Source organism: Peromyscus eremicus, chromosome 1, assembly GCF_949786415.1.
Source record: "Peromyscus eremicus chromosome 1, PerEre_H2_v1, whole genome shotgun sequence".
NCBI classification, from domain to species: Eukaryota; Metazoa; Chordata; class Mammalia; order Rodentia; family Cricetidae; genus Peromyscus; species Peromyscus eremicus.
In genome coordinates, this window is record NC_081416.1 from 114,167,759 (window position 1) to 114,191,974 (window position 24,216).

General features: G+C 45.1%; 2 long non-coding RNA genes across 5 annotated transcripts in view; one reads left to right on the forward strand and one right to left on the reverse strand.

Moving 5' to 3' along the window:
- Positions 1 to 5,413: 5,413 nt before the first annotated feature.
- On the reverse strand, positions 5,414 to 12,330 carry LOC131902255 (uncharacterized). Its single transcript, XR_009377037.1, has 3 exons — positions 12,240 to 12,330; positions 9,240 to 9,517; positions 5,414 to 6,898 (listed from the first exon to the last, which is right to left on the reverse strand). It is a non-coding gene; the product is annotated as an uncharacterized LOC131902255 (long non-coding RNA).
- An 84-nt stretch (positions 12,331 to 12,414) lies between these two features.
- LOC131902258 (uncharacterized) overlaps positions 12,415 to 24,216 on the forward strand; it is a 30,457-nt gene continuing 18,655 nt past the window's right edge. Inside the window, exons 1-2 of one of the 4 annotated variants that reach the window (XR_009377039.1) lie at positions 12,415 to 13,391; positions 23,832 to 23,969. This is a non-coding gene — a long non-coding RNA (uncharacterized LOC131902258). Of the gene's footprint in view, positions 13,392 to 13,546; positions 13,828 to 14,617; positions 14,808 to 23,831; positions 23,970 to 24,216 lie in introns of those variants that run through there. The other 3 variants (XR_009377041.1, XR_009377040.1, XR_009377038.1) reach the window with 3 other exon arrangements.

The following is a 24,216-nucleotide window of genomic DNA, read 5'->3' on the forward strand; positions in this document are numbered from 1 at the left end:
TTGGAAGCAGGAGGCTGCTGGTTACATTGTATCTGCTGTAATCAGGAAGCGGAGAGACAATCCTAGCCCTGGTTCATTTTTCTCCTTATCCAGTCCAGGACACCGGCCAATGGAATGAGACCACTCCCAGTTAAAGTAGGTCTTTCTATCTCATCTAGACAGTCTCTCACAGGCGTTCCCAGAGATTTGTTTCCTGAATGATTCTAGATCCTGTCCAGTTGACAATATTAACCATCACAACTTCACCCCTTGTCAATTTGACATGCAAACACATCACTTTAAGTCACAACCTTCCTCTTTCTGTCCCTGTAGGCTCATGACCATTTTATAATACAAAAAAAATGCATTCAGTCCAAGACAAAAAGACTCCATAGTCTGTAACAGATCCAAAACTGTTTATAAGTATAAGGGCTGAGTTTCTTCTGAGACTCAGGAAATCTCTGTGAGCCTCTGCAAAAACAAGACACAAGTTACATGGACTGGAAAGATGGTTCAGCAGATAAGAGCATTTTCTCTATAAGACACCTAATTTCATGTCCTCTGCATGCATGTGTACACTTACACACAGCTATACATATTTATTATATAAATATATATTTATTCATGTAACCTATATACACACATAAACACATACATTACATACTTCTAACATATAATGGCAGGAATAAACATTCCCATCCACAAGGGAAGAACAGGGTCCCAGAAAGAATGATCAGATCTACACTAAAACCCAAAAGGGCAAGCATCAAATCCTGTGGTTCCATGTCAGGCATGTGGAGCTCATGAGGGAATCATCTGGGCTCTAGAGGGCTTGGGTAACCTTTTTTGTTCAGCTCTTCTGCCTGTACCACATACAATCTCTCCTTGGGGCCAACCCTATTCTAAACTTAAAGCTTCCCTTTGCATATGTCCCATGGTCCTGCCATCCCCAACACTCAGTGGATCTCTAAAACTGTGGAGGAGGATTCCACAATCCCGTTAACCTTGCATGCCTACAAAACCAGGCCAAAGGAGGGCCTGAGAGGCTGTTGTATGAAGCTGGCAAAGACAGTGAGGATGCCACGTTTTGCTGCCAGCCGGGGATGAAGCCTGGCCTGCTTGAAACATAGTTGCATCAGCCACAAATGTGACTCAGCACATTTCTAGGGATGGGTGTTTTGAAGGTCAGGGAACCCTTCAGCAGCATCTTAGTTTGGGTTCTTCCCTTTCAAATGAACTTGGCATTTCCCAAGGCAAAGTCTTGATGGGTAGGGTCTTATGGCCACAATGTCTTTCCCACTGTCCAAAATGCTACATTTCTCTTTAATGTTTCTAATACTTTTAACAACTACATGTTTCATCACCGGCACCCTCCTTGTCTGAAACTTTAAATTGCATGCACATCTTTCTTCCCTTCCTGTCCTTTCTCCTCCACTTTCTGCTGTCTTGCTGTAAACCAGTGTGTGAGCAGCGAGCAGTAACCATGACACAACCTTGATACTCTCCTGTCTTGAAACTTCCTCCTCCAAGCAAGTTAATCCATTACCTTCAAATTCAACCTCACTCAAGTTCTCAGGACACAGGCAGAATGCAGCCAGGGTCTCTGCCAGAATATCACACAGGTGGTTCCTTGTCTAGTTCCACAAAGAGCCCTTGCTCCCTACCAAATCAATAGTGAGTCTCTGTCCACATGTCTCGTGGAATTCTTGTCTTCTAAGCTCCTATCAGAATTGCCCAATAAGTTCTCTGAAGTGTTCAAGGACTTTTCCAGCCCCAAGTCTCCAACTCTTCTGCTTTTCTAGCCTACATCAGTTCCAAAAGCCTAAGAATGGCATGATCAGATTTATCAGAGCAACAGCCCCACTTCTCAGTAACAATTTTCTGTATTTGTTGTTGACTGTGGTGTAAAAAAAACAAAACAACAACAAAAAACTGAAAAAAAGCAACTTAAGTGGGGGTCTTTGGGCTCACAGTTCAAGGGCACAGTCTATCTTTATTATGTTCTCCAATATATTGTGTACTCTAATAAACTTATCTGGGGTCAGAGACAGAACAGCTACTATATTAAACATAGGTTTAGGCAGTGGTAGCATAAGCCTTTAATCCTAGCATTCTGGAGGCAGAGATACATCTGGATCTCTATGAGTTCAAAGCTACACTGGAAACAGCCAGGCATGGTGACACACACCTTTAATTCCAGGAAGTGATGGCAGGAAGCAGAAAAGTATATAAGGTGTGAGGACCAGGAACTAGAGCCTGGTTAAGCTTTTAGGCGTTTGAGCAGCAGTTCAGCTGAGATCCATTTGGATGAGGACTCAGAGGCTTCCAGTTTGAGGAAACAGGATCTGCTGAGAAGTTGGTGAGGTGAGGTTAGCTGTGGCTGGTTCTGTCACTCTGATCTTTCAGTGTTCACCTCAATACCTGGCTCAGGTTTGATTTTATTAATAAGACCCTTTAAGATTTGTGTTACATATCATGGTAGAGAAGTCACGTTGTCAGAAGCTTGAGGCATCTGGTCTTCTTGCATCTGCAGGTAGGGAGCAGAGCTTAATGAATGCCTATACTCAGCTCACTTTCCCCTTCTTATTCAGTCCAGGACCCTAGCCAATGGAATGGTACCACATGAGTCAAGTTGTGTCTTCCCACTTTAACTAACCTAACCTAGATAATCCTTCACAGGCATGCTCCTAAACTAATCTTAAGAAGTCTTTTACAAGCATGCCTAGAACCTTATCTCTTAGTGATTCTAGATCTTGATGTTGATGATATTAACCATCACATCAGATGACCATCAACTAATGAATGGAAAATTAAAATGTAATATATCCATACAATCAAATGTTATGGAGCCATTAGAAAGGAGTTATTGGCCCCACAATACAACATAAATGTACCTTAAAAACACTACAGTAAGTGATAGAAATCAGATAAAAGAGGTAACATTTCTTGCATGGTTAGATTCCATTTATAGGAAGTATTCATAAAAGGAAGAACCACAGAAACATAAACTAGATTAGTGGTCACCAGGATCTGGGAGGGAATGAAGAAGGAATAACTGTTAATAAACAGGTCAGGAGCTCTTTGAGCATTAAAAATAATAATAATAATCTGGAATTATACAACAGTGGTGATGTACAGCCATCCTTGTCTTATTTATCTTTCTATTGCTGTGATAAAACACATGACCGAGGCAACTTATAAAACAAAGTGTGGAATTTGGGCTTGTGTTATCAGAGGCTGAGAGTCCGTGATGGCAGGTCAGGGACATGACAGCAGGAACAGCTGAGACCTCATTTCTTGATCCTTAAGTAGAAGGCAAAGGGAGAAACACTGGGAATGGTGCAGGCCTTTTGAAACCTCAAAGACCACCCCCGGTGACACACCTCCAACAAGGCCACACCTCCTCGTCCTTTCCAAACAGTTCCACCAACATGGGAACTAAGTGTTCGAATAGATGAGCCTAGAGGGCCATTTTTATTCAAACCACTGTACTCCTCTATTTATGCTTTGAGCTAAAAGTAAATTATTTTAAAAGTTATACCCATACATCTAAGGAGACAGCTTGTTCCTTGGCAAGAATTATGTAAACATCCCCTGTATCTCATTGTGGAATGAATCAGGACAGGAAGTTGCACAGTGACAGTCCCTGTGATGACAATTGGCATTGCAGAAGCTAGGCACAGACTTTTACTAATATTTACTTTCTCACAGCCAAGGAAAAGAATGGCCTGAGACGTGCTGCTTGGAATCAAAGTGCCATGTGAAGAGAGGATATGAAAATAGAGAAGGGAAACCCCAGAATAGCTCTTCGTATTTAGTAGCCAGCACAGCAGTGTTCTGGGGGATGGGGGGTAGGGGGTGGGGGCTCATCTTCCAGATCTCTCTCCTCCATGGAGATTTCTCCTTTGTTCTCACAGGCCATGAATCCCATGCATCTGAGCACTAATGGGGCCTTCAAGTACCATGTCCAAATGTTGACACATTTAATTTCTCCAAGACATGAAGAGATTTATTTTTAGTTTATGGAGATGGTCCCACGGAGAGAGAAAGCTGATAGTATTATGGGAAAAAACGGTACTAGCCTAGCCACAGACATTCTTTCCTCAGTTCTCAGCAGAAGGGCAGAGGTGGGAAAATACATGTCCCCAAGACCCTGGGAAGAAGCTCTTTTAGTTGAAGAAGCCTGTTCAGCATGTCCAGGCAGGGGTTGGGTGCTCCCCCTGATCCACAGAGGGAAGACTTGTCAGTCAGCATGTGGTCCTGACTACAGAAGTTGCTCTGTGTGCTGGAAGTGAATTCAGGGCACTGGTTACTAAAGTATTCTTCTGAAGGCTACAGCAGGAGAAAGGGAGTAGTGAGATTTGCAAGGTCTAGAACTGTGGGAACTTGTGCCCCCAAATAAAGAGCTAACAGGGAAAATGACTACATAGTCTGGGACCCCCTCATTAGAAGGAAGTGGCTCGGGAGCCCCCTGTTCTCACTGTGGCACTGGGGAAAGCTGCATATTATCCTCTTCCTGACGTTGTGGGGGCCAGGACGCCAGACGACCTCTGTGGCCCATGGCACTGTCTAAGCCAAGGCTCACCAAACACAGTACTATGCAGACACCCATTGTTTCCACAGCCATTGTTACGGCTGCTGGCACTGAAGCCCACCCTCTGTGATGCTGTTAGACAGTAAAAAAGATCGGGAAGGCTTCCTTTGTCCCTCCCTGCCTTCCCATCCCCTGACCATGTCCCCAGGGGCGGGATCTACACAATCTAACCAGCATGCAGAATCTAAGCCGAGTGCAGAGCCCCAGTCTCCTTCCATATGGAACGGAGCAGGCAGGAAGGGGGCCATCAAGAGACAAATGATTAGTACGGCAAGGGGAGGGAAGCTTTTGTGGCTTCAGTAGCTATACAGGAGAAGAAAGTTAACTAATTTCCATCCCAGAAAGAGCTTGAGCTTGTGAGAAACGGACCTTATCTAACGCAGACAGGTTTACTTGTCTATTGTACTTACTCAGTGTTCGTACTTGTTCACTGGGTTATCCACTAATGCAGTGAATAGCGATTGCCATTAACGGCTGTGGCACTTCTCTTTACACCCCACTGATCTCCAGGGTCTTCTGGGCTTCTAGAATCCCTGTAGTCATTTTTCCTGCAGAGACTGAAGCCAGCATCAAGGCAGGAGGGGGTGAGGAGGCTCTGGTCCAAGCACACCAAAAGATGCTCCCTGGAGACGCTATCAGAGACCACCAGCCTGCTGCTGGAATCTCGCCAACTTTGTCATTACCCCTGGTTCACTGTGCCCAGGGGAGGACAAAAACTGAGCTCACATTGTTATTTTTTACTTAAAAGGCAGAAGCATACCTTTTATGTGAAGAAATGAGCTTTTTCTCTGGCACAAAATACTAAAACGATTTTGTCACATGGAGCATTCCTTGTTTCTGTGACATCACAGGACCTTCCCCTACATCATGTCATCTAACAGAGCAATCAACATACCCACTTCTAGCAGAGGTGTCAGAGAAAAGCCAAGGAGCCAGTGAGATTGTGTGTGGTGACTGCCATGGCCCCTTGACATGTCCAGGACTGGGGTATACGGAAGACGTGCTTCGGCAAGCAGATCTTAGTGCCCACAGGCCTCCGCTCCGTGGAGTCACCTGGAAGAAGCTGCTGAGATAGGTAGAAAGTAGGTGGGCTAAAGAAGACTTTAGCTCTGCTCCTGGTGGGATAAAGGAAGACCCACAGTCGTGGGCAAGCGGCTCCCTCCCTGTACAAGCAAAACTTCGTCCTTTCAAAGCACGCATGCTGCTTTTCCAGCAAAGGCCTCAGGTGTCCTGGGAAGCCTGGGAGCAGAACAGGGTGACTCTAAGGAAAGTAAAGGTACTTGGAGAGCTAACTCTGCAGACCAGAGTCACCCCTACCAGTGGCACATTACAGGGATCAGAATGTGACTTCCAGAGAGAAGATTCAGTTGAACCGGAATGCATCTTGCTGAGCCATCCCTGGGTAGAGCGGGCATGGAAACAAGGAAAGAGCCAAGGTTGGGTGCCAAGGGGAAAGCAAAAGAAATGTAATCTGAAGTGAAAGGCACCAGTGGCATGTAAGCAATAAGGAGGCAGTTGGAAAGCTGGATGTCTTAGTCTTTTGACCCTGACAATACCACCTGAGCAGAACATCTTAAGAGAGGGAAGATCATTTTGCTTCACAGTTTCAGACGACCTTTGCAGGGAGGGTGTGGAAGCATGCAGCTCGCATAATGGCATCCAGGAATTGGTGAGAAAAAATGCTGGCGTTCGCCTTCTCTCCCTTTTATTCCATCCAGTCCTCTAGCCTCCAGGGAGGTGTCCTCCATATTCAGAGTGGGTTTTCCCACCCACCCTGTAGTTAAGTCTCTCTGGAAACACCCTCAGACACACACAGAGTGCGCTTCATTGATCTCTTAGGTGCTTCACAAGCCGACGAAGCTGATGATTGGCATTTACAATCTCAGGGTACTTCTCTGAGTTGGTTCCCACACTACCCTTTCCTCCAGTGTTCCTCCTGGGTACGCTGAGAGAGCTAGTGTCAAGAGTAGTTCTGTGGGGACAGATTCCCACAAGGGCTTGTCTGGGTGAGTGGTGGGCTGACTAAGGTGTTCTAAGAAGGGCCAGCTACATGCTCCTGATGTGTAAGTGACCAGCTAGAACTCAGGGGTGGGCAGGGCAGAAGAGAAGCAATTCACATACAGGAGAAGCAGGTAGCACTGGAAAGCCACTGGAAGAATGCCTATGACTTACTTTATTCTAGATGGCATGCACCTTCCCAGGCTTTTCCCAGTCTGAAGAGCCAAAGGCTAGTCAACAGCCCTCTGATGTCCTGTATTGTGGCCAGTGTAACCATGATGCAGAATCCTCAGCGTCAGGGAGCCATAGTTGAGGACACCATGAGATCTTGGTAGGGGGAGATTCAGTAAGTTACAATGTTAGAATCCACCAAAGGTCAAGTTGATTGTCTCATGTAATCATAGATAGGCCAACTAAAACATTTCATAATCATGGTTGTCAAATGTTATTTTGCTGTCTGGAGTTACCACCAACTTGAAAGACTTCAATGAAGTCTTCTTCCAAAACCAGAAGATAAACAGCTTTGTGCGAACCCACAAGAGAGTGATCATTTGGGAAGAAGACTCTCACAAAGACGTGATAAAGTAAACCATGGATGGGATTGAACCATTTGGATGGGAGGTACTGCAAGGTCATTAGCAGTGTGAGCTGGGGAGACACATAGAAATCACAGCTAGGCAGACCACAGCCCAAGACGGCTGCACCCTTGGGACCCATCCTTTTATGAGCTGCTTAGGGGGTTCTACTTAACTGCCTTACCCAGGTCCCTTGTCAAAAGAAGACAGTAGAGAGTCTGAAAGGAGAGGGGAGGGATAGAGGAACACCTCCTCATTTTTCCAATTCCTGCATCAGTCCAGTAACAGGAGCTATAGCTCCTGACTTCTCAGTCCCCGAGCTAGCCTCACCTGTGGAGCTCCAAGTTCAAGGACCACATCCTGGTGCTGCATGGTAGACACCACCAAAAGATATACTAGAATTCTAAAGGAAGACCTGGGTACCATAAGGCTGAATAACCCAGGAATAAGACTTTTCCAGAAAGTCAGCTTCTCCATGTCCAAATATGGGGGACAAAGGACTCCAAGAGGTATTTCAGAGGGGAAAAAAACAGCCAATTAATTAAAAAAAACAAACAGAAACACCAAAACAAAGTCAACAAAACCATGTAATTCAACACACATATGCAGATGTTCACTGCCATCCATAATTTTTATTTAAAAAAATATCTATTGCAATACAATCTTCTACCTCTCGTGTCAACAAAGTTCGAAGATGTGCATATTCTCAGGGAATAATTATTGATGGGTACAAAGTGGATAATGTAATAGATTATTATTACAGCATTATTTACAGTGTTGGAAAAAGTAACATATACACCTTACAGCAGAATGATGTTAAATAAATCATGTCCTGTATAAATCTACATTATAGAGTATTGCTTAGATATTTTAATGATCCTAGAAAAGACTATCTGAATCATAAAAATATTTGTAGAATATTCTTAATAAAGTGTAAAAAGAAAATATAAAATAATATGCATTCAAACCAATCTTGTTCCTACTAAATGTGCACATTAAATATGTCCATATAGGCATGCTTAGGAGATATTGTAAAAAGACTTTAAAGTGTTAATAACTAAGCCACACCCCAAGCCAATTCAATCATAATAATGGATGGGTGGACACATCTCATCCATGTTTAAAGCACCCCAGCAGATTACAATGGAGAACCAGAATTGCAGTCAACATGCTAAGCACACCCACTCTATTCTGTGCGTCTCTCTCTCTCTCTCTCTCTCTCTCTCTCTCTCTCTCTCTCCCTCTACACACACACACACACACACACACACACACACACACACACACACACACAAAATTACAGTGCTCATTTTGTGCTTCTCAATTGATTTCTTTTGATGACCATTTGGACCTGGGGGGTGGGGGAGTGGAGAGCTCTAGTGTTTATTTGCCATAAGGAAGCACAGTACGTATTTCCATACTTGGGGTGTCTATGAATTCTGAAGCCAGCCTGATTCTACTTGAGTGGGCCACCCACAAATATTGGGTAGAAATTTAAAAACTAAGAATCTACCTCGATTTATCACCTCACTCTTTCTAAGGAGTCATAGGAAAGTTGACAGTCCCTGGGGAAGAAGGACCACTAGGGCATACAGAGATGCACAGGAAAGTGTGCTGTTAATGACCAGACACTGGAAAATTCTATCATTTGTCATCCACAATGCTGTCCTTCCTGTCCAAGCCTGAGGCCTGAGAACGGAAGAGCCAATGAGGTGAGGCTAAGTCCAGGGCACAGGCCTGAGAGCCAGAAGCACTGACATCCAGGAACAGAAGAAAGAGGATATTCTAGCTCAAGAGACAGCAGAATCTTTTCCTCCCCCTTCAGTTCTGCCCAAACCCTCAACTGATTACATGACACACAACTGCCCCGTTTGCTTAGTTTACTAATTCAATGAATAACCTCTTCCAGAAATCCCCTCACCAACACACCTCAAAATAATACTTAATGAGCCACCTGGGCATCCCTTAGTTCAAGTTGACACTCAAAATTAGCCATCCTAAACAGTTCACAACATAAAAGGGAGCCATCCATCTGAGTCCATGTAGGTGGTATGGCTCCAGATGTTTTCAAACATCAAAATGTCATTAGGTACCTTAATGACCTTGTTGTTGGAAAATCAATGGGTGGAAGATCTTCTAATGGGTGAAGAGCTGCCTGGATTCCAGGCCTATCTGGCCTCAACCAGTTTGGGTCCAGGTGAGATTCTCTCTCTCCACATCCAGGGTATGGCTGAGATCTCTGCCTATTGCTGGACATGGTTCCTGGAAAAGACTGAGGCACTGTGTTCCTAGGTCAGAGTTAGGCCCCATGGGGACTACAGCCATGTCTATTCCTGGGTCTTCATCTTCTCCAAGGGGCAGGCTGCGTATGCTGTGGGAGAAAAGGCTCCATCTTTGCCTCTCACGTTTCTGCTATGAAGCAGTAGTATGAGTTTCTCAAACTTCCTCGTGGCCATGTGTGGATCTCTATTAGGATGCACATTATGAAACACTGTTGGCAGCAAATACTTGTCCTATGCTAAGAGATCATGGCTGAAGGGTTTGGAGGTTTATCTGGAGTACCAAGAGGTCCAGGGTTTTCAGGGAAGCCCAGAGCACAGCATGGGATTGGTCCCAGTGTACTGGATGTAAAGGGTTGCACCAATCAGCATCATTGTCCTCAAGGGAAATGGGCTGTAAATGTTCTTCAACCCTGACCCCATCTGCAGAACTGCAGACGCCAAGAGCTTCTCTTGGACTCGGCCCTCCAGGTAGTTCTGTGAGTGTGGGAGTTCAGAACCACTGTTTGAGAATACTGTGTCTCCATCCTGAGCCTTTAAAGCCCTCTGGGGAACTGTGTGAAAAACCAATACCAGAGCCTTGCACTCCAGGGTAACTCCAACTCTGAGTCCTCTGGGGAAGCCCAGTCGTGGGATTTTCTCAAAGTCTGGAGAGTATAATAGCTGGGTGGAAGAACTATGCTTTGAAAAGACAGGAAACCAAGCTGAGGCTTGAAAGATGCAGAATACACACATCATGTACACACATCACATACTACACTTACTACATACCATACACATGCACACAAACACACCACACATACCACACAATGTATGCACACCATATACACATCCCCACACACACACACCATGTGCACACGACACACAGCACATACACACAGACACACGCAGCAGAGCCAACATTGACTCCCCATCTAGCTGGGATGAGAGTTGCAGAACCTTCAGTGTTTATAAGATGATTGAACTCAAGGCTCTTTTGCTAGTGACCTTTGGACAGATTGAATTATTTCCTTTGGACAGCAAAGAAAATGCCTCAATTGTTTCTGACAAGCTCTCTTTGAAAATACTTTGCCAAGCAGCACTTATCTGATTTGGAAGTCCCAAACCTTCTCTAGATTGTTATCTATTGATCTAAATAGACGCCACATGGCGTTGGGAGAGCCCAGGATTTAATAGGAAAATGTCTCCCATGGGAATTGAGGGGTCTCTTAGAATACATCCAGAGCACCCCCTCCTCTGTTTCACAGGGGAATGCTGGGATGCATGAGTACCTCTGTTGGGATCCTAACTCAGCTGCCAGTGGAGCCGACTTTTGCCACCTTCTTTAGCTGTATTTTTGTATTTTTCTAAGAGCATCCTGTGTGGGCAGTAAGCACTGTGCTGGCACTTTCCCTGGATGTCACCGGATCTCAGTGTCTTGGTGTCAGCGTGACAAAGGCTCCATCAGGGTTCAACTATGTATCAGTTGTGAGAACTAGTTAACTTCTCTGTGCCTCGGTTTCCTTATTGGTAACAAGAAACTGCTCCCCCCTCCCCCAGATTCTCATAAGACATTTTGGACAAGGCCAGCAGCACTTTCGGTCAGTGACGGTTGTTCTCACGGACTGTGAGGCAGCTTGTCCTGTGGCTGTCATCTTGACCGGTTTCCTTCACCTTAGCCCTACTCTCCCTTCACTGTGTCCTGTTTCCCAGAGCGTGTCCTGGGTTCTGTGCCCTGGGCCTGTGATGGAAGGAACGGAGCCTCACATTCAGGACAGAATGCTTTTCAGTGGGTAGTGACATTTGGGGAAAGAAGGCGTGGGACCTGGGAGGAGGAGGACAAGGAGGAGGACGGTGACAACACGACTGTGGGGAGGAAGACTCTTGGAAGAAAAGTTTGTGGAGAACTTTTGTTCACATTTATTGTTCACTAAGGCAGTCATCTGGTGTTGCCAATGATGCTGCATGGGATGATGGCACTAAGGCAGTCATCTGGCCTTGCCAATGATGCTGCACAGGATGATGGCACTAAGGCAGTCATCTGGCCTTGCCAATGATGCTGCATGGGACGATGACCTTGCTTAGTGATAACCAGGACACATTTTACAACCATGAAGATTTCTATATCCATCATCAGACATCTAGCAAGGAGCACATCCCACTGTAGCCCCTGTTTTCTCTTGACATGTTGTGTGACCTCCAAGTAAATCCATTGCTTTTCTGCCCTAGACCCCATCCCCTTGCCTGATGGGCACTAAACGGCTTCTGCTGGAACTAAAACATTGTGACTCCTCAGATCCTCACAACAGCCAGTAGTGAAGGCATTTTCTGTGGCTGTTACATTTGATGGACAAGAAAGTTTTGCCCAACAAGGCTTTGGATTAAAATGCAGAAGGAGTTCCAGGGCCGTATCTCCATCTGGTCTTCCACCTCCCCAGGAAAGCCCTCTTCCTGCACCGACACCGTGGTGGTGTGATTCTACCATCCTTCCTTGCCCTTTAACATCCTTGATATTCACTCTGGACTTGTCCCCCAGTTCTATATTTTCTACAAAAGGATTCTTTCTCTTACCTCCTCTGGGGCCTAGTTGGAAGTTATGTATTTGTTATTTTTAAGCAATGAATTCTTCATTAAAGTATCAACTGTATTGTTAAAAAATATATAATGCATAACAAAGCAGCGTTTCAAATTAAGAGACATAAGAATTAACATTTCAACAAATGGCTTAACAAATATCTGAGTTAAAGGTCTGAACCCTACTGATAATTACAGATGAAATTCTAGTCCTTCGCCACGTCAATGCCCACTTTAGAAGCACATACAAAACCCACGCACATATGTGAGCACAAGATCAATACAGAGAAGGTAGGCCGAGATGACGATGGCCTCAAATGGGTTCCACAGCTCCACTTCCAGGAAACTGAACAGATATTTATCATCAGAACACAGTCTCAAAGGGAATGACTCACAATGATGCTAAGTTCTAGAACCTTGGCAGACCGGAGGATCTGTACTACTCCTGAGAAAGCTGGCCCATAGAGAGGAGTAAGGGATACAGGCTTGCGTGAGCTGTGACTCATCCTGGGTTCTTCTCAGTGCTGAGCACCATCCATCTATATCCACAGGCTGAAGGACACACCAGATGCTGTCTTCGACCCTCCAACTCACATTGCATCTCCTCTAGAGTCCTGAGAGACGAAGCACGGGACAGGGACGTTTCCTTGGATTATGTTGGGATGCTAGTCCTCATCTCTTCGTTTTTCCTCATAAGTCTCAAATTACCTAGTGAATAACCCAGCTCACAATTCATCTTCCCACAGCTTTGGAACATCAGGCCATTCTAACCTCACCCTTACTTCCACTTACACATTGGACCCTCACACACTACCAGGAAGAGGAAATAGCTAAGTATCAGCTTGAACTTCCCCCGTCTTGGTTAAGTGTTGTCTGTCTGTGTCACATGGAAACAAGGAGTGTGTGTTGTGTGTTACTCCCGGAGCTGCGGGTGGAGCCAGAGGAAGGTAGAGCCAGAGGAGGCTGAAGGGGAGGAGTGAGGCAAGAGCTGAGTTCAGAAGCACTATGGTTGCTTAGTCTGGAATTACCCAGCAAGTTAGAAGGGCCAAGGGCCAGAATAGAGCTGGGGGTGGGAAAGCGGGCCAAGTCTGGTGGTGTTCTCTCTCTTGTGGCTATTACACAAACAAATAAAATAGCAGCAATGGAAATGAGGGGGGAGGGGGGAGAATCGCCACAGTCCTCCCCACTTACCACATCAGATGTTTTTATTTTTCCAGGCCTCAGTGACATTTATGCAAAGATGTTATGCTGTGTGGTAAACACAAGCTCGGGCCCAGTTCCAACATTCCAAATTCAGCTGTTGTCCCTTAGGCTCACGGACAGAGCATGTTTGCGTGTTGTAACACACACTTCGTCAGCTTAATTACTACACAGCATCTCACTGGGTGTTGTCACCAATGCCACCAACAATGGGTGAGTGTACCAGTTTCCAGTAACTTGCATGCTTTGGGTCATCGTCGGTATTTGAAGTGTTTATGCATCTGTTAAGCGTTGATGCTCGAGATAGGTTTTGTATTTCCCTTTGCAAGTAGGAGGGACAACCTTGCATCAACTCTTTTGTTTACCAGTCACAGCTCCTCCTTTCTGGGTTAATCTACCTGGTTTCTCTGGCTTTCCTGGACTTGCTTACTCTAAAAGCAGCTGGGTTTGCTCAAGTCTGAGGAATACATTTGGAGTCTTAACTCCAAGGCAAGTTGGTCGCCTTGTCTTCGGCAGGGTTTGGCAGTTGCACACTCTGGGCTTGGTGTGATGTGATTGCCAGCCTTAGCCTCCAGCTACCATGAATTTCCTGTCACAATGGACTGTACTCTGGAACCCTGAGCCAAAAATTAAACTTTTCCTCCCTGAAGTTGCTTGTGTCTGGTCCTTTGTCTAGGCAATGAGATAAGTAACACATTGTGATAAAATAGATTATCAATCTACTACTAATCAATCCTTCCAGCTCTTCCAGGTGGACCTTCTTTCCTTTTTATCCTATAGAGTGGCAATAGGATCATTTTACGTAATGTCACAGTTTAAGCACTTAACCCCTGCCCGGGACTGAGTGCATACATTTGAGAAAAGGGGAAGCACTTGTGGTTTTTGTTTTTTTGTGGGGGAATGGAGTCCAGGACCCTGTGTGTGCCACACAAGCTCTTTACCACAGAGTCCCCTTATCCCAGAAGCCTATCGATTAAGACCTCACGGTATCAGATCTTAACCCAATGTTGCCTGGACTCAGGCTGTAAGCACCTTAGTTTCCTCCTCTGAAAAGCTGAGGTAACCACTCCCTGCCCCACTGTGGCTGTGAGGATAACACGAGGTCATCAACACAAGACTGTTAGAATAGGGCTTGATCTATAGCTATGAAGTGCCAGATTCTCCATGAGGTAGTGAAGGCAGCGGTACTCTCTACCAATATCTTCTGTCACGGGTGATCGACTCTATTGAAGTGTGTTAGTGACTTATCACTGAGACAGAATACCTAACAAAAGCAAGTTAAGGGAGGAAGAGTTGCCTGTGGCTCGTGGTTCCAGAGGACAGTCTGTCACAGCAGGAAAGTCGCGGCCGCAGGAGCTTGGGGCGGCTCCTCACGTTTCCTCCCTACCAGGAAGCAGAGATGAAGAGTACATGCGCTCAATTTGCTCTCTGCTTTCCAGTCGGTCCAGGACTCCATCCTATGGAATGGTACCACTCACAATGAAGGTAGATCTTCTCACCGCAGCGAACCTAATCCAGATAATCCTTCACAGGCGTGGCCAGAGGCTTGTCTCCTCGGTGATTCTAGCTAGGTCTCATCGAGTTGAAAGTGTTAACCATCCGAGACAGAATTAAAATGGTGACATCGTCGTTTGCCTGAATTCATCATGAATTTAACACTGAAGGTCCTATGTCCTAGGAATCCCTCAGTCCCAGGCGAAGTCTAATGGTTGGACATCCCAGCCGAGTCAGAGTTTTAGCTGATCTTGTTGAATCGTCCCACCTTCTCTTTGCTTTACACAAATAAGCAATTGTGTAAATTGGGGAACGCCAAGCAATTGAGAAATATGCCCAGGTACCACCAGAGATGAGAGGCAATGCCAGCTGGCCCAGAGCTGAAGTTGTACTTTCCAAAGGAAGCCCTGGATTCCTCCTGGAGGCTGACTCACGGTCACTCGCTATCATCTTTGTTTCTAATTGTTATAAAATTTACCATCTTGGCTGCTTTTAAGTGTACATTTCGGTAGCTATAAGTCCATTCACAAGATTGTGCAACTGTTGCCACCCGTTTCCTGAGTTCTTTGCACAACCTGAGGACGTCATTGGCTCATGATGACACAAATGCCAGTAATGAGTGAGTAGCTTCAGCCACACACACATCACTGCCCCTCTCTGCTTCTGAATATGTCCGCTGAGCCCCACAAAGCACTAACAAGCCGAGGTCATGGCGAAGAAGTCAGTGTTGTGATTAAGAATGTTTGAAAGAGAAATGAGCCTGAACTGTGGCTAAGCAGACACTCCCCACTGCCCAGGACCCCACGGGGCCTGGCTCTGGGAAACTCTCCCTCTGCAACCATTTACAACTGAAGCCAAATGGAATCATGATAGTTTATTTCCAGTTCAGACAGATTTCTAAACACGTGGACCACCAGACCTGTACAACCAGTCTAACCTTTCAGCTCTTCTCAGATTCTGACCCTGCTAGGTCTGGTCTCAGGCCCTTTGTAAGTTGTAGATGCCCAGAGAGTAGAAACACTGCCTCTCTGTGCCTGTTCTTGACCATGTAAGACTCAGAGAAGAGCATACGGCTTAGCAGTTTGACACCGTGCAATCTGGAGCAGAAGAACATAGAGGAAATAACTATTGGGAGTTATATGTTGTATAGCACTTGGTACCTAATGTTGAGCTGAACTCGGCATCAAATCCCCCCCCCCCAACCTCAGGTGTCCTGTCCTCATGTGGGGGGTCCTGTGTGTCTGCTAATGCAAACTAGAGTCACATTTCCTTTCTTTGATCATTGAAAAGCTGGAGCGAATTCAGAGCAGAGTGATGAGGCTCAGAAAGAAAGCAAGAGGAGGTGCTGGTGCTTGATCTGTAGAGCTCTGCAAGGACGGAGCTGGGAAGGTTGTCTGCAGGGCCCTGAAAGCTGAGTACATAGTACCCCATCACAGGCTGTCATGCTGCCAGCAGCTGGGGCACAGGAGCAAGAAACACACTTGCAGTTTGGGCTTTGGGGAAAGCAGTGGCTAGCAAGCTGGGCTGAATCCCTGAAGTGTGGCTGTGATTCTGGGCTTAGACGCTATGCAGTCAAAAGACACCATTACCCAGAGAGAGGGGTTTGGAGGAGGGATAAAGGACAAGAAGCTTCCAGAAGAGAATTTCCTGTTTATCACCATAGCATAAGCAAAAAGTGCTTGGCATGGTGGCTTCGGCCAGGGTCATTTATAATCAGTGTGGTATCCGTGACCTTTTGGGTTTTCCCTGCTTAACCAGTTTACTAGCGATGAGTCATTTTATCTGAGCTCACTTTGCCATCAAGGACTCATCTCCTAAGGAAGCTTGTGTCTGCTGCCTGCTCCTTGTTTATGTTTGTGTCTTGCTTATTCTCCTCCTCTGTGGATTGTGGTTTTCCGGGAGAGAGTCAATTCTGCTTTAGCAGAAAATGGAAAACCCAGTTGTTCAATAAATGATAAAGTCCATTTCCTCTTTCTTTTTATCAAAAGAGCTTGTTTTCAACATGAGCTTTTTAGTCACCTGCAAGGAGAGATCGTCATGCTTAAACCCCAGACTTTCCAAATCCATGCCTCATGAGCATCAGGGGATGCTTGCATGTTTTTGCTTTCAGTCTTGATGATGTCAGTCTTCTAGGCCATTGAGTTCAAGTTCACCAGAGAATGAGTACAAGCTACGTGAATGGGCATGGCTGTTCACTGAGGGCTGTGTTTTTTGCAAGTGGGTCCCACTGCTCATCTGGATGCTTGCCCTGTATACAAGGATTTGTTCAGATGCAGTACAATGTTCATCGTCCTCCAGGCACCCTTCCTCATGCCTTTCCCACAATGTTGGCTTCAAGAAGAAGGCCTTTGCTCTCATCACTTCAACACTCTACATCCTTCCCAGCCCTGCTCAGCCCTACACCTTTCTCCTGGAAACCTGCATAAGCCCCTCCCTCAGACAGGTGGGCACATTTAGATAGGCTCCTCTGTTGTACTCTGTAGCATCCTCCTGTGCTCAGCCAAGGACTCTGACATTCTGTCTTACTCTCCCTGGTTTTCCACGGCCTTAGTGTGGTGCAGGCTCTGTAAACACATCAAATAAAAGCAAATACCTATGTGTAAAAATAGTCAACCTTCAAGGACACATTCTCTGTGAAGGCATCCTGATCCTTCCATTCTAGAAGGCATCTCCATGCGTGAGTATACACACACACACACACACACACACACACACACACACACACACACACACACTGTGCCTCTCTGAAGGTTTTCTGTCCCCTGGCTGTGGCTCTGCTTGGCACTTGGAAAGTGCTCATAGAGTGCAAGTTGGCAGGAAATGGAGCTGTTTGTCCACAGTAGTGCAGAGTGAACCCTCCTCTCCACTCTGAGCCCAGGATAGTTTTTTTTTTTCCTTCTGTTGAAAGCACAGCAGTCTGAAAATTCTTGGGGGAACATGGATTCTCATGCGGAATCATCTGTGTGATGTCTTCATCTTCCTTTGAGAAGAGAGGTTAGCAGAACAAATAGTATTTGTTACTACTTTGAGTGTAGGTAGGATACAAACGTAAGGACCTGAAAGATGAAATAGTCATCCTTTTTTTATAGTTTTTAATTATAAATACATAGTTTATATGCAAGTGAAACATGGTGTTTGTCTTTCTGAGTCTTGTTTATTTTCCTTAACATGATGGTCTTAATTCTATTCATTTTCCTGAAAATGACATAATTTCATTTCTCTTCATGACTGGATAGCATTCCATTGTGTATGTAGGCCACATTTTCACTATCCCATCATCTGCTAATAAACGTCAAGGTTGATTTCTTCCATGTCTTGGTTTTTGTAAAGAGAGAAGCAATAAGTGGGTGTAGCAATGACTCTGTAGTGTGTTAACTTATATGTCTTTGGGTACCTGCCCAGGAATGCTATCACAGAGTCATATGGTAGCTCTTTTTAGTTTTTGGGGACCCTCCACACTGGTTCTCCTAGTAGCTGCACCAGCTCACATTCCCACCAAAAGCAAACAGGAGTTCCTCTCTCCTCATCTCCAGGTCAGCATTTGTTATAGTTTGTTTTCGTGAAAATAACCATTCTGACTAGATTAAGATGTAATCTCAGCCAGGTAGTGGTGACACAGGCCTTTAATCCCAGCACTCGGAAGGCAGAGGCAGGTAGGTCTCTGAGTTTGAAGGCAGCCTGATCTACAGGGTGAGTTCTAGGGCAGGCAGGGCTGTTACACAGAGAAACTCTGTCTCGGAAAAACCATAAAAAGGAAAGAAAAGAAAACAAAGATGTAATCTCAGTGGCTAAGGATACTGAACACTGCCCCTTCTTGTTTTCTGTTAACAGTTTTAACATCCCAGGTCTTACATTCAGATCTTCGATACATTTTAAGTTGTTTGTGTTTCTGTGGTTATTGTTTGTTTGTTTTGCAGGGTGAGAGTTAGATGAACCAGTCTTTCAAAGTCATCTCTCTTCTAGATGGAGAGACAAAGATCTGTAACACAGAACAGTTCATCCAGACAAGCTGATGGCCGATGCACTGGGTCTCACTTGCGCTTCTCTTGAGCACAGACCTTGCGAGGTCTGTAAATTCTAAAGCAGCAAGGTTTGGTGAATGAGCCTGATATGCAGGGAACAGGACGGTGAGAGATGTCATGAACAAGCCAAGAGTAGAACAGTGCTTTTTCCCTTCTGCTGCTGAGCTACCCACACTCTGAACAGGGCATCCTGAGGCCTGAGAAGTGCCCAGCTCTGAGTATTCCCTGGGCCTGATCCTCTTTCTCTTCTTGTCATATTTATGCATGCTATGATAGAAGAATGTTCAGTTATTAAGGCAGCAGTTCTCAACCCGTGGGTCGTGACACCTTTGGGGATCAAACAATCCTTTCACAGGGTCCCCTAAGACTGTCAGAAAACACAGACATTTAAATTACAATCCATGACAGGAGCAAAATGACAGTTATGAAGTGGCAACGAAAATAATTTTATAGTGGGGGTCACCACACCAGGAGGAACTGTAATAAAGGCATTAGGAAGGTTGAGAACCACTGTATGAAGGAATGGTATTCTAGAACTAGAGAGAAAGCACACAGAAAAGTCAGCAAGCTTGGATTACATTTGCCAGGTTAGACATCCCCTGAGAGTAGTGAACTGGCACTGTGGCCTCCACAGCCCTTGGTACAACATCTGACATCTAGTGAACACAGCTCAGCTTGTGGTTTTTGAGTTACATTTAAGTCAAGTCTGAAAGCTTCACTAGCTTGTCCAAACGGTAGTGAGAAGAGGATAGCAAGGTTCTCTTTGTGACTCATGAAAGGATACACATGTATCCAGGAAGACAGTATCAATCCCCCTGAAAATACACCCCAACTCTCCACCCCCCACCACATGGTCCAGGACCAGAGTGGATAGATAAAGGAAACTTAGTGTGTCTATATTATGTTTTATTTCTTAATCAAAGAGTAGAACTGAAGCATATATTATAAAAAGTATTCATCTGTTGTGTGATATTTTGATCACATTTTGACAATGTTTGCTTTGAATCAGAAGTTTTGGAGGACTGAGGACAAATAGACAGGAAGTAATAAAGTGGGGCTTAGAGAGGATCTCAGTCCTTTGGGGTGGAGGAATGGAAGAGATCAGAGGTCACTGGTCACTTCTCCTCCACTTCTCTGATCATTCAGGTTCTTACTGCACCAGCTGACCCCTGATATTTTTTTTATTGATAAAGAATAATTAATAAATGTGACATTCATCCCTTCTGGGAGATGGATATGTGGATATTTGTTACATTAACTTTTATGATTTTCTGAGATTTGAGTTTTTGAGTAACCATATTATTATTATTATTATGTTATTAGGTATTCTGGGGGTCCAATGTTAGGAACTACCAGGATATGCTGGCTAGTTTTATGTCAGCATGACATAAGCTAGAGTCATCTGAAAGGAGAGGGCCTCAATTAAGAAAAATGTGCCCCTAAGATTGCTCTGTAAGGCATTTTCTTAATTAGTGATTGATGTGGAAGGGCCCAGCCCATTGTGGGTTCTTTAAAAAGCAGGCTGAGCAAGCCATGAGAAGCAAGCCAGTAAGAGGCACCCCTCCATGGCCTCTGCATCAGCCCATGTCTCCAGGATCCAGCCCAGCTTGAGTTCCTGTTCTGACTTCCTTCAGTGATGGACTGTGATGTGAAAGTGTAAGCCAAATAAACCCTTTCCTCCCCAACCTGCTTGTGGTCATGGTGTTTCACCACCGCAATAGAACTCTAACTAAGACATGTGGTAACTCTCAGGTTTGGTGATTCTGGGTTTAGAAAAGTTGGAAGGCTTACAGTCACAGTTTACAGCAGTGAAAGGACAGAGACAGAAACTGCCTGAGAAGCGGTGAGCAAAAGGCAGAACTGAAAAGAGACCAGGCACATATTCCTGTCCTCTGGCGGTACTCAGTTCTCTCAGAACAATGCATCGCCACCCGCAGGAGTCTTGGTAACTTCTTCCGTTTTCTGAAGCTGGACAGCAGATAAAGAAAAAAGGTGTGATTAGGTGACCATTTTGAGACAGAGTCCAAGTCAGGCTAACCCACTGGTTTGGCCTCTGGTGAGGGCCACCACAGCTGTGTCACAACACGACAGGCGACGTGGTGGTAGGAGCCTGCGTGAAAGTGACAGATCACATGGCAAGACAGGATGTGAGAGAAATCAGGAGGCAGCCTTGCTCCTTTGATAATAACCCACTCTACACAATTCCTGTGAGAACTACTTTTATCTCTTCTGAGCATGACTCTCCTGCTGACCTAATTACCTCCCTCTGGATCCCCCCACGCACACCTGCTTAAAGGTCTCATGACCTCCCAACACCTCTACTCTGGGGAGGAAGATTCCGGCTTAGGAAACGTTTGGAGATAAAACACCCTCAAACCACAGCACCTGATGGCCAAGGCTTTGTTCTTTGTCTCTGGCTGTGCCAGAGATCAAACTGATACAATGTAGCAGGTCTTCCTCGGAAAGCAGTGTTAGTTCAAGCCTTCTGGAGTATTCCAAAGCTTGATACAGAAACACAGATCATCAGAGGCCATACTCGAGGAGCATGTGCAGGGCCAGCCTGCTCTTTGGAACACTGCGGGAGAGGGGATCGAAGGTTGAACATCCGAAACTCACTGAATCAACTCTTTATGAACCATCTCCAACCAAAAGTAAGATGCAAGGCTCTACCTAGACTTAGAAAAGTTTTCATTACCTTGAGTTAATTACTTATCTCAAGCCTAGGAAAATACTGGGGTGCTGGGGAGTCCATTCCTCTCTAAAGCAAAGACACTTGGGCCTCAGCCTAAGATTTAGCAGCAAATGCAGGATCACAAGCATGAAAATGGCATCAGCTCATGAAAAGTCATAAGAAACAGCGAGGAGATGGTAGTTACTAAAAGCACTGCAGGGGAACACAAACATCAAGCAGAAACCTGGCTGGAATCTTCCTTCCCGCTGACTAGCCACCACAGCACTGGAAAATACTATGCAGACCGCTTGGGGACTAATGTCATCAACTCAGGTACGGAACTTGAATGCAACACTGCTCACAGCCCAAGCAAGATGTACCTGCCAGTGCAATAATGGCAAGTCTGTTATAGGGGTGACAAACCACTTTTTGATGGGATTTGAGGCCAACGCCACAGGAAGGAATCCACCTTTGATAGCGAAAACCCAGTCAAAAGCCCATGACTGGGAAGGACATAGACCCTAGTAGGGGGAGCTACTGCTGCTGTTTTCCAAAAGGAAATGATGACCCTGTCAAATTGCTTTTGAAATGACTATGGTATGGTCAAGGATAAGTGATGCTACCAGCTTGGGCCAGAGAAGCTTCTTTTTGCAGCGGGTAGCAGTCGGAGGCTCATAACTGGTCATAGTAATAAGACTAAGTGACACTTGAAGACTCAGCCATAAATGGAACATCTGTATTACCCCTTCCAAGCCTCAGCTCAAGATACATCATAGAAGAAGGGGCAGAAAGAATGTAAGAGCCAGAGGAAGGGAAGAAGAGTGTGTGGAACACTGACTTCTGAGCATGGCACAGCCATTCACTCTTGAACTCATAGGAATGGAATGAACTGCCCAAGACGGAGCCTGCAAACAAGCTGTCCTGGAAAGGGGAGGGGCTCACAAGGCTCCTCCCCTCCCTGAGGATTTATACATAGCTAATGGTCACTGGGAGAAGGAGAGACATTTTCTACAACATAGCCACTAATTGGTTGTCCACGCTCTTGGAAACACCTACTGAAACACATTAGGTTGTTTAAAAAAAAATAAAATAAAATAAAAAAAGACATGGACATGGAAGAGGAAAGAGATCAAGGAGCAGAAGGGTCCAGGTCCAGGGGTTTTGATGCCCTCTTCTGACCTTCAAGTGTACCTGTGTACATGTGGCAGACACACAGATACAGGCACACATACACATAAAATAAACTCCCCCAAAAGGAAAAACAATCATATGTCCAAAAAGGCTAAAGAAAAACGGAACATGCTTTTAAACCTATGAGCATAACATAGAAATTAAGTATGAAATAATTTAAATAATATGAGTGTCCCCAAATGGGTTGGTTCCAAAAATAAGTTATGATGAATTAAAGGATTCTATGGATTTGATCTCTTTCAGCAGAAATAAAAATGATCTGAACATATATATGCATATATACATATGTATGACCCAAATGACTTAGTACGGTAATGTGTTGACGATTATTACTCTCAGAGCAGAACCACAAGCTTTCTCTGTGTGTGTGTTCTTGGCTTGTCTGTATTTACATATTAAAACATATGATGCTTCTGTAGAAGCATCGGTGCCCCAAATATCTCAAATTTTTATGTATAAAAAGGTCCCTAACTTGTTTGCATATTCAAATAGCTTGGAGATCTTTTAACATTCCCAAGGCCCAGCTTCAGCCCAGATGAATCAAGTTATAACATCTACTGGTGGGATGGGGGTGGAGTATTGTGTACTTCTGAATCTCCCTGGCTGTTTCCTTTGGAGACCACTGCTGACCACACTTGTACTCTAGAGTGTCCCTCCCGAGTCAGACATTGACTGCCAGGAGCTTGCCCTGTCAGAAGCCATCTCAAGTCACTGCAGATCTATGAAGTGAAAATCTGTCTTGAAATAGGGCCCCCAGTTGTCTCTAGGGTAGCATAGTCTGAGAAGCTCTGACACAGGGCATGCTCTGTGCTCTGTTTCTAGTCCTGGTCATCTTCATTGGATTGGGGTGGGGGTGGGGGGTCATGTTAGAATGAGCAATGACTATGGCTTCATGTGGGCAGCCTTAATATTTTTGTTCAGTTAGTACATAAGCAGCTGGATATATTGGGTCATACCTGTAACACTAGCCCTCGGGGAGACTGAGACACAAGGATTGCCACTAATTTAAGGACAACCTGGGCTATAGAATGAGTTCTAATACAGCTTGGGCTACATAGTCTCAAAAAGAATAATATAACAATAAATGCTGGCTTCTTGATTTTATTATGACTGTATTTCTGAAAAATGTTTGATGCTCGCTTTCTATTATTTACTCATGACTTAGAAACTCTGAGACACTGCCCTAGTCTTTGCAACTACCTTCTCAGCTTTTGTATGGCTCTCTGCCTTTCTTTAACCACAGTGAGACTCCCTTTATTTCTTTATACAACACAGGCCTTTGTGGAAACCTTGGACTGTGAATGTCGATACTGATAGTGAGACAGGGAACCCACACTGCTGACTTTCAGAGCTTTTAACTGTGTGAGAAGCTTCTGCGTGGCCCCAATAGCTCTAGAACAACAGAGAAGGAAGGTGAGGACACGATGAGAGGGCCTGGTGATTCAGAGATGGGAGTGGTCATCCCTCCCTGCTACTGGGATTAAGGACATTGTCATTAGGGAAATGTACTCTGTGTCAAAGGTCAGTGGAGGAAAGCCGTCCTCAGGAGAGAGTGTGCTCCTCAGCTTAGCTCACATTACTGGGGAGGACTGACTAGTCAGAATGTCTGGTGGTAAAGAAAAATTTGGCTCAAAGATTTTACAGGTCAAATAACCACACT